Source organism: Motacilla alba, chromosome 3, assembly GCF_015832195.1.
Source record: "Motacilla alba alba isolate MOTALB_02 chromosome 3, Motacilla_alba_V1.0_pri, whole genome shotgun sequence".
NCBI classification, from domain to species: Eukaryota; Metazoa; Chordata; class Aves; order Passeriformes; family Motacillidae; genus Motacilla; species Motacilla alba.
This window is the reverse complement of record NC_052018.1, coordinates 92,152,136-92,164,841: the sequence shown is the minus strand read 5'-3', so window position 1 is coordinate 92,164,841 and position 12,706 is coordinate 92,152,136. Positions and strand designations below refer to the sequence as shown.

The 12,706-nt window shown below is 38.6% G+C and overlaps 1 long non-coding RNA gene across 1 annotated transcript in view; it reads right to left on the bottom strand.

Annotated features, from left to right (window-relative positions):
- The window catches only part of LOC119699704, a 52,208-nt gene extending 49,640 nt beyond the window's left edge, over positions 1-2,568 (bottom strand). Inside the window, exon 1 of the long non-coding RNA XR_005256503.1 lies at positions 2,453-2,568. This is a non-coding gene — a long non-coding RNA (uncharacterized LOC119699704). The remainder of the gene's footprint in view (positions 1-2,452) is intronic.
- Positions 2,569-12,706: the final 10,138 nt, after the last annotated feature.

Genomic DNA, 12,706 nt, shown 5'->3' with positions numbered 1-12,706 from the left:
AGGTGCTGGTTGTGCATCCCCTTGGAGACAGTGGAGAGCACGGTGAGAGCTTCCCAACAATGTGTTGCCACATTCACGTATCAATTGGATTCAGAACCCAGACCTGAAGCATTTTCAGCGGGGTCTTTTTAGATATTGATTTGGGTGTGGGTGTGGATTTTGTCCCAGATGTACCTGCCCAAGACTACCTATATATTTTTGTTAGACTTTTAAGTATCATAAGATTATAACTTTTAATTATTACAACCCTGGCTTATAAATACAGATGGAGAGGCTGAAAGGCGGTAGAGGACCTGATACATGCACTTGGTGAGAGGGAGGAGATCTGTTAAAGACATCAGACTGTTCTGCAGGAATACAGCCAGTAGCTGCTGGCTGCCCTGAGCAGGGCTTAGCTTACCTGGGGACCCAAGCCTTGCACACCTTGGTGCTCTTAGTGGGAAAGAAGAGAGATGCAAACAGGAGAGTTACTGTACATTTGCTGCCCGCTGTTACCAGGTAGCTGCTATTTCATTTCTACGACATATCATAACTATGTAAATAACTCAAGTAATAATTATAAATGGATGGCTGTACTAAGGGAGGTGGGGGCAGGAACCATAACTGCGCAGCTGCTACAGCTGTGAAAATTCAACCTTAAGCAGCCTAAACATTCATTTTACAGTGTACACCACTGATTAGTTAATTACATCTAAAATATAAGTCAGATCACTAAAAACTCCAGGGAGAAAATTACAAGAAGCTATGAAGCAATGTGCATGCATACACTCTACTTTGACTTTAAAAAATTATTGTTTTCCAATGGCTATGAAAGATTTTTCTATTTCTGTTCTGCAAAACATCATTATGTTACAAACAGGTAAATATTTCTAAGTAATATTAGATGTGCGTGGGAGCATCCATCTTCAGCCTTTCACTGTGGACTCTCACTAAAGGTTCTTATCTTTATGTATATTTGAACAAGAAGATCTACATATGCTTGATCTCGGTATGAACCTCTGTATGACCTGATTTTGTTGCCATGGCCACCAATTAGACCAGCCTTGTTGACTGCAGAACAACAGTCAAAGCATCTCTATTAAGTTCTGAAAAAGAATGTCATATTTTATCAGCACACTACAACAGCTTATCCTTGTGGTAGTGTTGTAATGTTTGTTTCTTCCATTAGCTTTGTATTTAAGCATCTAACTTAAAAGACAGGAAAAGGGGGGAGGGGCGCATGAAGCAATGGCTATGTCACTACCCAGAAGGTTCATTTCTTTTACTTTTTTTAGTATCTGCTTTTGTTTTCCAGGTTTCGTCCTCTTAGAAGGTAGAAGACAAAGACTCTCTTTGCTTCATTGAGATTAGCATAAAATTTTTCCTTTAGTTACTGTTTTTGAGGATCCTACCAGCATTTTCCCAAATGCAGTTTTTTAAAACATTTTCCCTTCCTGTTTGTGACAAATCAGTAGAGAGTTGCCTCAAAAGCTCACTTGGCAAACACTGCTTGTTAAACTACCTTTGCCCTGCACTAAGTGTGTGTAAAGATACTGAATACTGTCACGTGCAAGAAAAGACAGTTCAGTGCCATCAATATTATACTTTGTTAATGCCTACCTGAAAAAACCCAAACCCAACCAACTTGTAATGTACTCGGTTTACATCAAAACAAATAGAGGTTGGAGGATAGCAGAGTTCCATGACTAAATCTTTTATTTCTCAGGCTTCCTCTTCAGAAAATAATTTTCTTAGTATTGTTTTCATAAAAGCTTTCAAATGCCCTAAAATAATACAGAGAAATTGGCTTTTATTTTGAACAAGATTTCTCAATATGTACCGCATCTCTTGGCATATCTATTATATTAACTCAAGCCTTAATGATACAATGGTTAAAAACAGGGTACAGATGTGTATAAATGAAAAATGTAATAGATTTCCCTCTTAATGTAATAGAATTGGCACGAGGTATTGGAAACAGGAGTGAAAGTAGTCACTCAAGCATTGTGTTTGCATGTTATTTAAATACAAGTGGTTGAGGTATAAGTACCTCTAAGTACACCTGAAAGAGATGGTGCCTTGTAATCATTGTTTCAGCATTTGACAGTTGTTTACACAACAGCAGCACATTCTCTACTGATTTGAATAATAAACATGTTTAAACACCAGCTGGATAATAGAAGGATAATTGAAACATAGTTTAAAGCTCTGATTTACAGGCATTGTGGCAACACTTTTATTTGTGGTACAATGCTATATTTCTGTGCAGCCTCTTGAAAAAAATTAAATAGGCATTGTTTCAAACAACTTTGGGATATATTTAACTCAATTAATCTATCATGCATTTGTGTGCCTACACACACAGACAGACAGACAGAACAAAGAACACACCATCAAAACTTCCAAAAGCTTTTATGCTGGTGACCTCACGCTACTTGTGCTTAGTTTAATTATATGTTTGTTAAGCCCTTACCTTGTGTTGATACTTCCCAAGTGTGAACTTCAGTGCTTACAGAGTTCATAAAGCCCACTGACCACAGGAACCCAGAAGGCAAAAGAGGTGGAGGGAGAAGCAGTCTTCCTTCAGTCACCTGGCAGACCATGGGCCACAAAGGAACCACAAAAATGCTGTGAGATTTGAGGCATCAGCCACTGCTCCTCCCTTCTGCTCTGCTCCTGAGTTTGAACTGCTCAGAAATTACCATTTGGGCCTGTTTCCTAAAAAGAAATTTCAAAGAGAAGCTGAGGCAACCCCACTAAAACTATACCCTGCTATTGGTTTTCTTAAAATACCTTTGCAAATACTTTCTTAATGCAAAATCTACCAGCTGAGAAGCCTAAAGATGTGGCTGTAGATTTCCATTAGACTTCTTTGATTCCCAAGCATCAGATAACCCAAGGCAGCCTAGCTTTTGTTTTTCATGCTGTTCCTGATGTCTTATCCCAGTTTTTAACTACAATTAATTCACTGACAAGTACTGAGGTGTGGACAGTTCCCACACATGCATTTAGGTTCGGCTCTCTAACTCAGTCTCACACTTTATTCAAATACTGTGGGGCCTGCTTGATTTCAGTCTGTACAGAACCTCCAGCTTACTCAAGAAGATTACAGACATCAGGACTGGCTTCTTTTATGTACCAAGCCCTGGCAGTTGCTCCTGAATAACCCCTAAGTTAAAGGCCTTCAAGAATCACAGCAGCTCAGACCCTAAGAAAAGCTCCAAAATAAATAACTTACAGGAGCCTCCATTTTCAGATACTCTTTACAGGTATCAGGTACATACAGGAATATGGCAAGATCCAAGTCTCTGTCTCCAGGACTTATGTTTTTAATATATTCATATGATAGACAAGACAGCTTGTGTCAACTTTTAGGGAAAATGTCTGCCACTCCCACTGGAAATTTGTTTGCTTTGTACTTCTAACAACAGTACCAAAAATTTTTTTAATGGCATGAAATTTTCCATGTGTATGATTACTTTTTTATTATTATTTTTGCCTTGGTATTTTTTTTTCTAATGTTCTTAAGATAGTGGCTTTTCAGAGCCAATATTTCCAAAAATGGCCTGTTATTTTCCCTGTCAGTGCTCCATTGTTTTTTACCTGGTTATTGACTGAAAAACCAGGGCAGGGAACTCACACCAGGCTTGTGTGTTCATGTCAACCTGTGTTGCTGAAGGAATGCTCCTTCCTTTCATTCCATATGGAGCCTGTTCAGGGCATGTGACTTCATTTCTAGATAACCCAACTTGTACCTCTTATGAACTCACAAAAAGCTCAGAAAACTGCAGTCTTCCAGCACAAACTCAAGACCATACCCCTATGTACGTCAGTTTCACAGTATTAGAATTTTGAAAAGATGGGAAATGAAGCATGAAAGGTATTTCATGATAAATCCTGAAACTTAAAGTGGTAGAAAGTCTTTACCGATATTGTTATGTCTATAGCTGACGAATATACCACAAATACTATTAAAACCAACAAAAAATTAAAGAAACATTCTGCCCTATGTATAGAAACCCACTCACTTGTTCACTTTGTGTCACTTTGTCGCAAATGAATACTTTGTTCACTTTGCATCTCTTGTGTTTAGTATGTCTGAGGATGTGATCAGACCTTCCCTGGAAAGAGTCTGCTAGCTATTGTAAGGTATCCACAAACACACGCATGTGCCCCAGCAAACCTGGCATGGATAAGTTTGAAAAAAGTAGAATCCAGAAATAAAACACAGGAAAACAGGACACATCTATACATACCTTTCAGTTAATAAAAGTACAGTCTATGGCTGCAGCTGGAAACTGTATTACATTAAGAGTCCCTAATCTCTTTTTGATACAGAGCAGAGTTCTGTACAATGTTGCTAAATGCTATGTATGCCATACATTTTTATTTCTGGAAAAGAGAATAATCACAATGAGCAAGTCCTATCACCAGATGACGGATGGATGCTCTGAGTACTTTTGGAAGAGACATAAAAGAAGAAATGCACCCCATACAGTGATATAGGAAGAGGCACAATAACAGAGCGTGGATCAGACTTAAGGAGGCCTTTATCTAAGGAACTAACAAACAGAAGCTGCACTTGATAACAACATACAGTTGGATAAGATGCATGGAAAAAATCACCATGAGCTTCCACAAGATATGATGGGCAGACAATGGTGTGTTGTAGCTGTGGGACAGAGTTAAGCAGTTTCAGTGAGCTGCATGTGTTATGGCTCCTGGGCCAGATTCTGGCCCCTTTGTGCTAGGTCTCAGGAGTGCCCTACAAAAGCCAGGGGATTTTCCTCAAAAAAAAAGGAGCAATGCCAGGTGGCCGAGTGCCAGGATGACTCACACTGCACTACTCATTCCTTACAGGAAGACACAAGTTCCTGAATAGGAAAGGATGAGGCAGGACTGCACATAAATCCAGCTGTCCTGGACCCCAGAGAACAGCTCTTCTCTTGCTAGCCCTGTTTGTGATTTTGCTCGTTGAGTGGCATGGGGAACCAGGCCAGTCCCAGGCATGCCTCTCACTATCAGAATGTCTCTATATTCCTAGGGCAAGGGGCACAGGGGAAAATAAGGCCCAGGGCGATAGAGGAAGCTGTACTATTAATTCTAATATCCACCGAGAAAGAGGCCTATTTCAGTAGTTTTCTGAAGCACTAAAGAAACAGGAAATTAAAATTTACCTTCATGTGATGAATAGCAGAAGTTGAGAGAAAATCTGCAGTAGTGAGAAGTCTAACCCTAGAAAACATACTCTGACTTTGGGCCATGAACCCATCCTATCTGCAAATGATAGAAAGGATTCACAGGTGCCCTGTTTGCTTGTTTGACCACTCTGACTGTGCAACCACTGCATTATTAGCATCGTGCTCTAACCCACTGAGCTAAACTACACAGCTTGGAGGCAATCTCCAGGTCTGGAATGGCTTGCCAGAAGATCAGTAACAGGGAATGGTCACTGTGTGTAATATGTGTAATTCTATAGATACATACATGTGTCTATAGAAAATCTGGCAAGGCAAACACCTTCCCAACCTACATGCTTTGCACAGCTCTTAGACGGAATCATCACACTGAATGTATGGGAAAGAAGAACCTCACTATGGTTTCATCTTCTCCAACAAATTCATGATGTTATTTTTAATGTATTTTGCTAGACAAACAGTTTCAGTCAAAACATCTTGTTGTTAACTGTCTTAAAGGGTATTAGCAATAGAAGGAAAATGACATTTCTTTATCAGCTATAATACATATAATGTGACATTCAAATACAACAAGTGCTACTCAATAGCTTGTAAGTCACAAAAGGTGAATGAAAACACTTACCTCTTTTGTAAAAAAAAAAAACATTAAAAAAAGAAGATGGAGAATTCTCAACAGAAATAAACACTTTGACTTAAAATACAGGATAAGCAGCATCAAAAATTTCTAAGCATAAAGCCCATCTATTAAGATTCTGAATAAATACTAAGTCTAGCTAGGAAGAAGTGTTCCTGTTAATGTAAGGTTAGTTATGTCAAGGACAGTAAATGAAACTGTCTTTCACATGCACCAGACTGATCTATCCAAACTGGGGCAAGCTGTGCCACCAAAAATGTATCTCTATAAGGTGTTAAAGGAGATCAAGTGTTAACAAACACAGAAGAACAATTAATAAACAATAACTTCCCACTCCACCAGTAGCTGTTTAACTCACACGTACTGTTGATGTGATATTCAGCTCAAATGAATACTCTAGTAAACAAGTTGTATGTGTAAAGCTACACACTGCCAGAGGAGCCAAAGAAAAGAGATTTGCAGTTTTTAAGAAATGCTTGGGTTGAAAAACTATTCCCACACAACTGGTACAAAGCCACTGCAGCTATTCCGTGAGACCGTGCTCCTATCATCTGCAAATGAAAGCCAGGCAAATTCAACTGAGGAATCGGGCAAATAATTTAACATGAGCATCAGTAAAGGGATGAAATGGTGGGTTCATCTTTTAGATCCTTCAAATGAAAACAAGATGTCTTTCTGGCTGATATGTTCTAGCCAAATAGCAATTTGTATGGCTCCATGAAGAAGTGACTGGATGAAATTAAATGGCTTCCTCTGATATTACAATGAACTATTTTAGGTCAGCATTCAACAAAGTGTTCAGGAATTTACGCACAGAACTATGGCTATATTTGTACAACAGAGGATGTCCCAAAGGATATCTATCTTTTCTTGAGCTGGCCACCTGGGCATCTCTGCTTAAAGCTGTTTGGGATTCAGGAAAGACAAAACCCAGCATGTAAGTCCCTGGAGAAGTTAGGTATATTCCAAACACTCACTACTCACTCACACTAGCAATGGTGCCTACTTCTCGACAAATAGTCTGGCACTTTCATCACTTATCTAATTGTGAAGTCAAAATATGGGGCCTCACTTCAGCCTGAGGCTTTTGAACTCAAATCCCATGAGACTGAACAAACTATGAAAATACAGAAGACTTTCAAACTGCTGTGCAGTCAGGAATGGAAGAACCATGGCTCCAGAAATATCTGATCCTCAACTTGTAGTTATGTTCCTCATCTAGGAGAGAAAAGGGCTTAGGGCTCTCATCCTTTCCTTCTGAAGAGTTTCTGGATACAAGTCAATAATTAGCTACTATAAATCAGTGTCTCACTGATTTTTCTCACTCCCACAGGAGTGACCTTTTGCACCACAATGTCTGACTCTGCGTATCTTCAGTTCTCAACTGACTAACAGCTTCGGTCCAGCAAGCGAGATGAAAAATGTTGGGGTTTTGTCCTCTGAAAATCTCACAACTTGCTGTTCTGTACATGTTCCTGGGTTGTAAAAAAATGTGACACCTAATGCTACCTGCATGAGTAGACTGGAACTCAACCTTCCTTTTCATGTACAAGTCATTGGATTTTTGTCATTTTGTCAGAGATTCTTCCTCTTCACCTCTCTAAGAAAACAAGGTTCTCTGTCTGTAAAAATACTCCAAATTACTATTTTACAGAAGTACCCACCTGTGGTGCTATATTTGTTACCATAGCTCATAGTTTCAGACAAATCACCTTGCCTGCAATTCCGATCAGCTGGTAAAAACGTCTCAGAAGTTAGTTTGCAAGCGGTTCCCTGCCTAGAACCTAAACTCCCCTATACTGCTTTGGACCCTACGTACAGATCCCAGCTCTGCCATCACCCCAGGGACTGACCACTATCTTTCAGACTATCTTTTCAGACTGCCCATAGATATCTGAGGAACCCCACACCTTTCTTGAAATAGAGCTGTAGAAAACCTCAGGAGCATCCTGTTACCCAGTTTGGCCTCTTCATCATCTGTTTGGCTGATAGGAATTCTCCTTAGCTTCAAATTAAACATGAGAATTTCCCACAGCTGGATAAAATATTCCCTTGCAAGGGAACCAGCTGCCTGGAAACAAAATGTAGGCTACGTCAGGAGTGCTATAATCCTAGCAAATAGACCCAGAACGTCCGTAAGACTGTACAGATTCTTAAGCATACATGTCAGTGCTCCACTGGATTAATGCTTTAATTACATATTTCATAACTACAAACGGGCTCATTTAAGATACAGTTCAGAATGGAAATGTTAAGTGTGTGTTTCCTTTGCCCAAAGCAAAATGTTCACATATTCCATGGAAGGCTGTTTAAATGAATAGCTCAGAAAAAGATGCACACAATGCCTACTGTAATGAGCCTACCCAAAGGTTAAATACAACAGAAAAGAGACTTAAAATTCAGCATTAACACTGAGACCATATTTCATGTTAATTTCCATGGTTCCAATGAAATTCCATAGTCCTGTTTTGGTTTGCATCTTGTTCATAACATATTTCCCTGTGTACTTGAGACAAATGCATTGTGTATTTGAATGAAGATGTCAAAAAGGAATATTACAAAAATAAAAAATTATCTTTGAATTCTGGCAGTCTCTTGGATAATATTTCTGGTGTTCTGTTGACAAAATAAAAGAGGATTGTTACTATTCCAACCACTATTTATCTATTGAGGCAGAACTTTCTTTCTATGAGCTGGTTCTCAGGATTCTTAATGTCCTCTCCTCTTGTTTATACCACCAGGGGAAATTCTCATTGCAAAATTCATCTGGAAAATTAACATCACCTCGGGTGTTTCACAAGCATCCCAAGCAGCACATGCAGCTGTGCCCACCAAAGGCTGTGAAGGACTGAGTGACAACTGCAGCAGCTCTAAGAAGACAGCCTGGGCTGGACCTTGAGCACAGGTCACAGCCACCATCAGTTCTAGACCATGGCTTTGTGTCATCAAAGTGCAAAAAAACAAAACCCCAAACTGAATATTCACGCTTTGGTAAACATCAAGAAGTGTTCTATAAAATGAAACTTTCAAGTTTGAAATAAAATATTTCCTACACCAAAAATATTTTGGTAGTGGCAAAAAAATCTGTTTTATCTAAGAGGTACTTATATGATTGTCAACAACACACTCTCCAAAAATGTTATAAGCAATGGTTAGCCACCTGCCCTGACTTGCAGGATTGTGTCCTCTTCCTTGCAGAGAAGAAACAGACACAGGAAGAGTAATGTCAAGATTTTTTTTCCTAATTTCTGGTGATTTGTACTATCTTGGAGTTGAACACTCAGTGCAAGACGCCTAAGTATTATTAATCCAAATTTTCATAAACCTTCTGAATCCAGATCCCCTGAGTCTGAGTCCAGTGCCCTCACTAAACATTGGAATGGATGCTGCCCAGAAAGGCTCACTGGGGCTGCGGGACAGACTGCATTGCACCCTGGAGTTGGCAAAGTTCCCAGGAGGACACAAAGTGGAGCTGCACCTTCACCTCATCTGTGAAGATGTTGAACTTTCTTGCAAAACATGGGGAAATGTTCAAAGGAGCTTCCCCTTGAAAAACATATATTTATTTTAATTTAACATCTCAAAATGGTTTTGGAATCACCACGCTGTGCTGTTTCATTTTTCAGATGCTGTTTTCAGATATTCTTACAATCAGTGAATTCTGACAGAGTTATGAATATGGCCAATCTGAGTGTCGTGTAACATTTTTAGAAGATTTACAAAGACTTAATAAATTTTGCAAATATTTAGAAAGAGAATTAATGTAATATATGTAAAGATCTGCATATATTTGATAATCTTGAAACAATTTAATAAATCCTGTCCAGTTATAATAAACACTGGATTAGGGTTAAACTTACTACAAACAATAAATTAATAATGAAAATGTTTAATGTGGACTGTATATACAGTACTTTTTAAATTTTAATTGTTTTTCAAAGATCAGGAAAATATCTGCAAATGATGTTACTGTTTTAAAAACTTTGTTATCCTGGAAAATATGCACAGAACCCATTCTGCTATCAACATGACTACTTCTAACAGTCTGGAAAAACATGGTTTTCTTGCCCTTACAGAAACCAAATCTGGTTAGAATTGACGATGTATTACAAGTACCTAAAATCCCCATGATCATAATTTGGGTAATGATAGGACAATCCAGAGGGACAAAACAAATAAAAACCAAATCCCCTCCCCCCGAGAAAAAAGAAAAACAAACAAACAAACAAACAAACAAACAAAAACCCCAAAAATTAAAAAAAAAAAAGTGTGAAATCATAAATTAATAGAGAAAAGTGCAAATAATCATGTTCTTAAATCTGCCTCTGTTTACATATGTAGCCACTCCTCAAGGGCAACACACCTGACATTACTAATTTATGGTGAAGCACAGCACGTGCATAACCTTGTGCAGGGCCTTCCCAAGCTTCTCCATAACATTCACCCTGGGGTACCTGAGTTCTCCAAACAAATGAGGAACTGCTGCTGTTGGAAAAATTGAACTGCTACATTTCTCACAGAAGCATAGCATTTACAACAAAACTTTTATTTCTGTTTTCCATATCACCAGTGGAACAATTAGGTGATGTAAGAGATACAAAAATGCCGCAGCACCTTTCGTGTTAGAAATTAACCAAATGAAACGGTATAGTGGTGATTTCGGGCCTCTTGAATAGACATTTTCTTTTAGTTGGGTTCACCTCAATACAAAAGTTCTTCAATTTAATTTTTTCATTATTTTATTGCACCCTTTTTTTTTTATCACAAGGTGTTTAAAAAATGTCTCAGTCTCTTGGGCCACCTGAACAAAGCGTGCTTGGTTATGGCTTTTACTTCTGGAGGTCCTTAGGGAAAGAAAATAAGGGAGGATCTGGGTGAAATACAAAAGAATGCTTCGGGTAATAGATATAAAATGGCAACTGAAAATAGAAGTAAAATATAAGGTAAGGATCCAGAAAGGATGAAGAAAAAATAGCTAATCTATAAAACAGCAAAATATATCCAAAGAATTGTGATGTTATGATATCTGGTAGAGACACCAAAAGGAGTGTCTTGAGGGATACCTGCCAGTATAGAAAGACAAGATGTAATTCCAAACCGGACACAGAAAATATCATACAGACACCTTAAAAGGACTCTTTTCCACCCCTTTTTTTCCTAAATAATGTATTTACTACAGCATATGAAATACTGTCCCTGCTGTAATGAGACACATGCTTACTGCACAGAGCACAGAAACGATGTCAGGACAGGGACAGCTGCAGGGTGAAGTCCATGCTAGTCTTGCAATTTGATTTCCATTCTATACTTCCACAGAAAACTTCTCTGTGTTTGGAAACCAAAGGCTTTTTCTTTAAAAACATCATATTCTAAAACATAGTGAGGAGAAATGTCTTATCCTTTGAGCAGTGACTTGATTCTTTAAGATATTCAGGAAGGGATCAGCAGATTCAGTCACTGCTTCAGATGCTTTCCACAGTAGAAGCCGTCCTAGAGGTAAAGTGAGCTTGCAGGTCATTGGAACTGAGAATTAACTGTCTATCATTAAATAATTATAGAAACCAAATGGAGGGAATCACAGTGATTCTGTAAGCAGAAGACAGGATACATTCTTCTCTGGTGTGTTCTAGTAACAAAACAAATGATGTCATGCATATGAAAGTTGGGTGGAACTAAAAATTCACGTTAATTACTCATAAAGATGGAGCAATATTGTTTCTGCCTATCTAATTTTCCATTGAGTAACATTCTTCTTTTTTATGGCTGTGGCTGCGACAGCCTGGTCAGAGAGCAAGAAAATGGGATTCGTTTTTTCACAGTGGACTTGTGAGACCTTTTAGGGAGTTGTAGAGAAATGATGGTAACGTGTTAGTATAAACAACCTGCAGGTGGTGTTTTCCTACTCTGTTTTTCTCTCCTTCTCAAAGACTGTGAGAAAGATGTTTTTGTTAATTAGCCAATCAAGTAGAATGTATCAAACCTATCTATAAAAGAAGAGAATTTTCGTATTAAAGCTGCAGTTGTGCAAACCAGCCTTCTGGTGAATTTGTACCATTTCTTGCTCAACAGTAACATATGGCAGAACTAAATACCTGAAACAATTAGGAATCTTGGTTTATCAAATAATAATTATTCTTAGAAATATACAGCAAAGTACATGGAGAAATGTCTATTAGAGGAATGAACATCTAATAGACATCTATTAGGACATCTATTACTAACTTGAAATTTTTGCAAATGAGTCATTTATTGCCTGAGAGTCAAAAGGCCATCAATCATAATATCTCAATGCAGATAGAGACAACAAAGTTTGCAAAAATCTTCCACTGTCTTGCTCCAACAGCGATTTCCCTGGTTCTTCACATGCTTCCCTAGTCTCAGTAAACTGGAATTCTAGCAGAGCTGTTTGAGGCGCATAAGCCTGCAACAAAAATTAGATTGATTTTTAAAACCCCTCAGCAAACTTTTAGAGTGTATTCTGTTTTTATATCCCACCGTGCAATAGTTCCTGTCCACCTTCAGGTATGAATTGGCACAAATTGTATTTTAATAAACTGCTCACCTAAGCAACAGCAGGGAGAGTCTTTGCATCAGCACAGCAAAGTTTCCTCCCCAAACTGCTATAGATCAGTGCCTAATAAAATCTTTCCTGAGCAAATCTGGCAATGAGAGGAACTTCTGAACAGAGTGCTAGAATCCATCAGCTACAATGCCGGAGTGGCATCCTTCCCCCTCACTTTCTGTTAAACATGTAGGTGGAATAGGACAACAGCATTCTGCTTGGCAGGAACAGGGTTAACTCTGTGATACACCTTGATCACCAGCAGGTATCAAACTTTGTCAGGAAAGGAGATATCCTCCAAACAGGAAGAGACACAGCACTGCTGAGAATCCC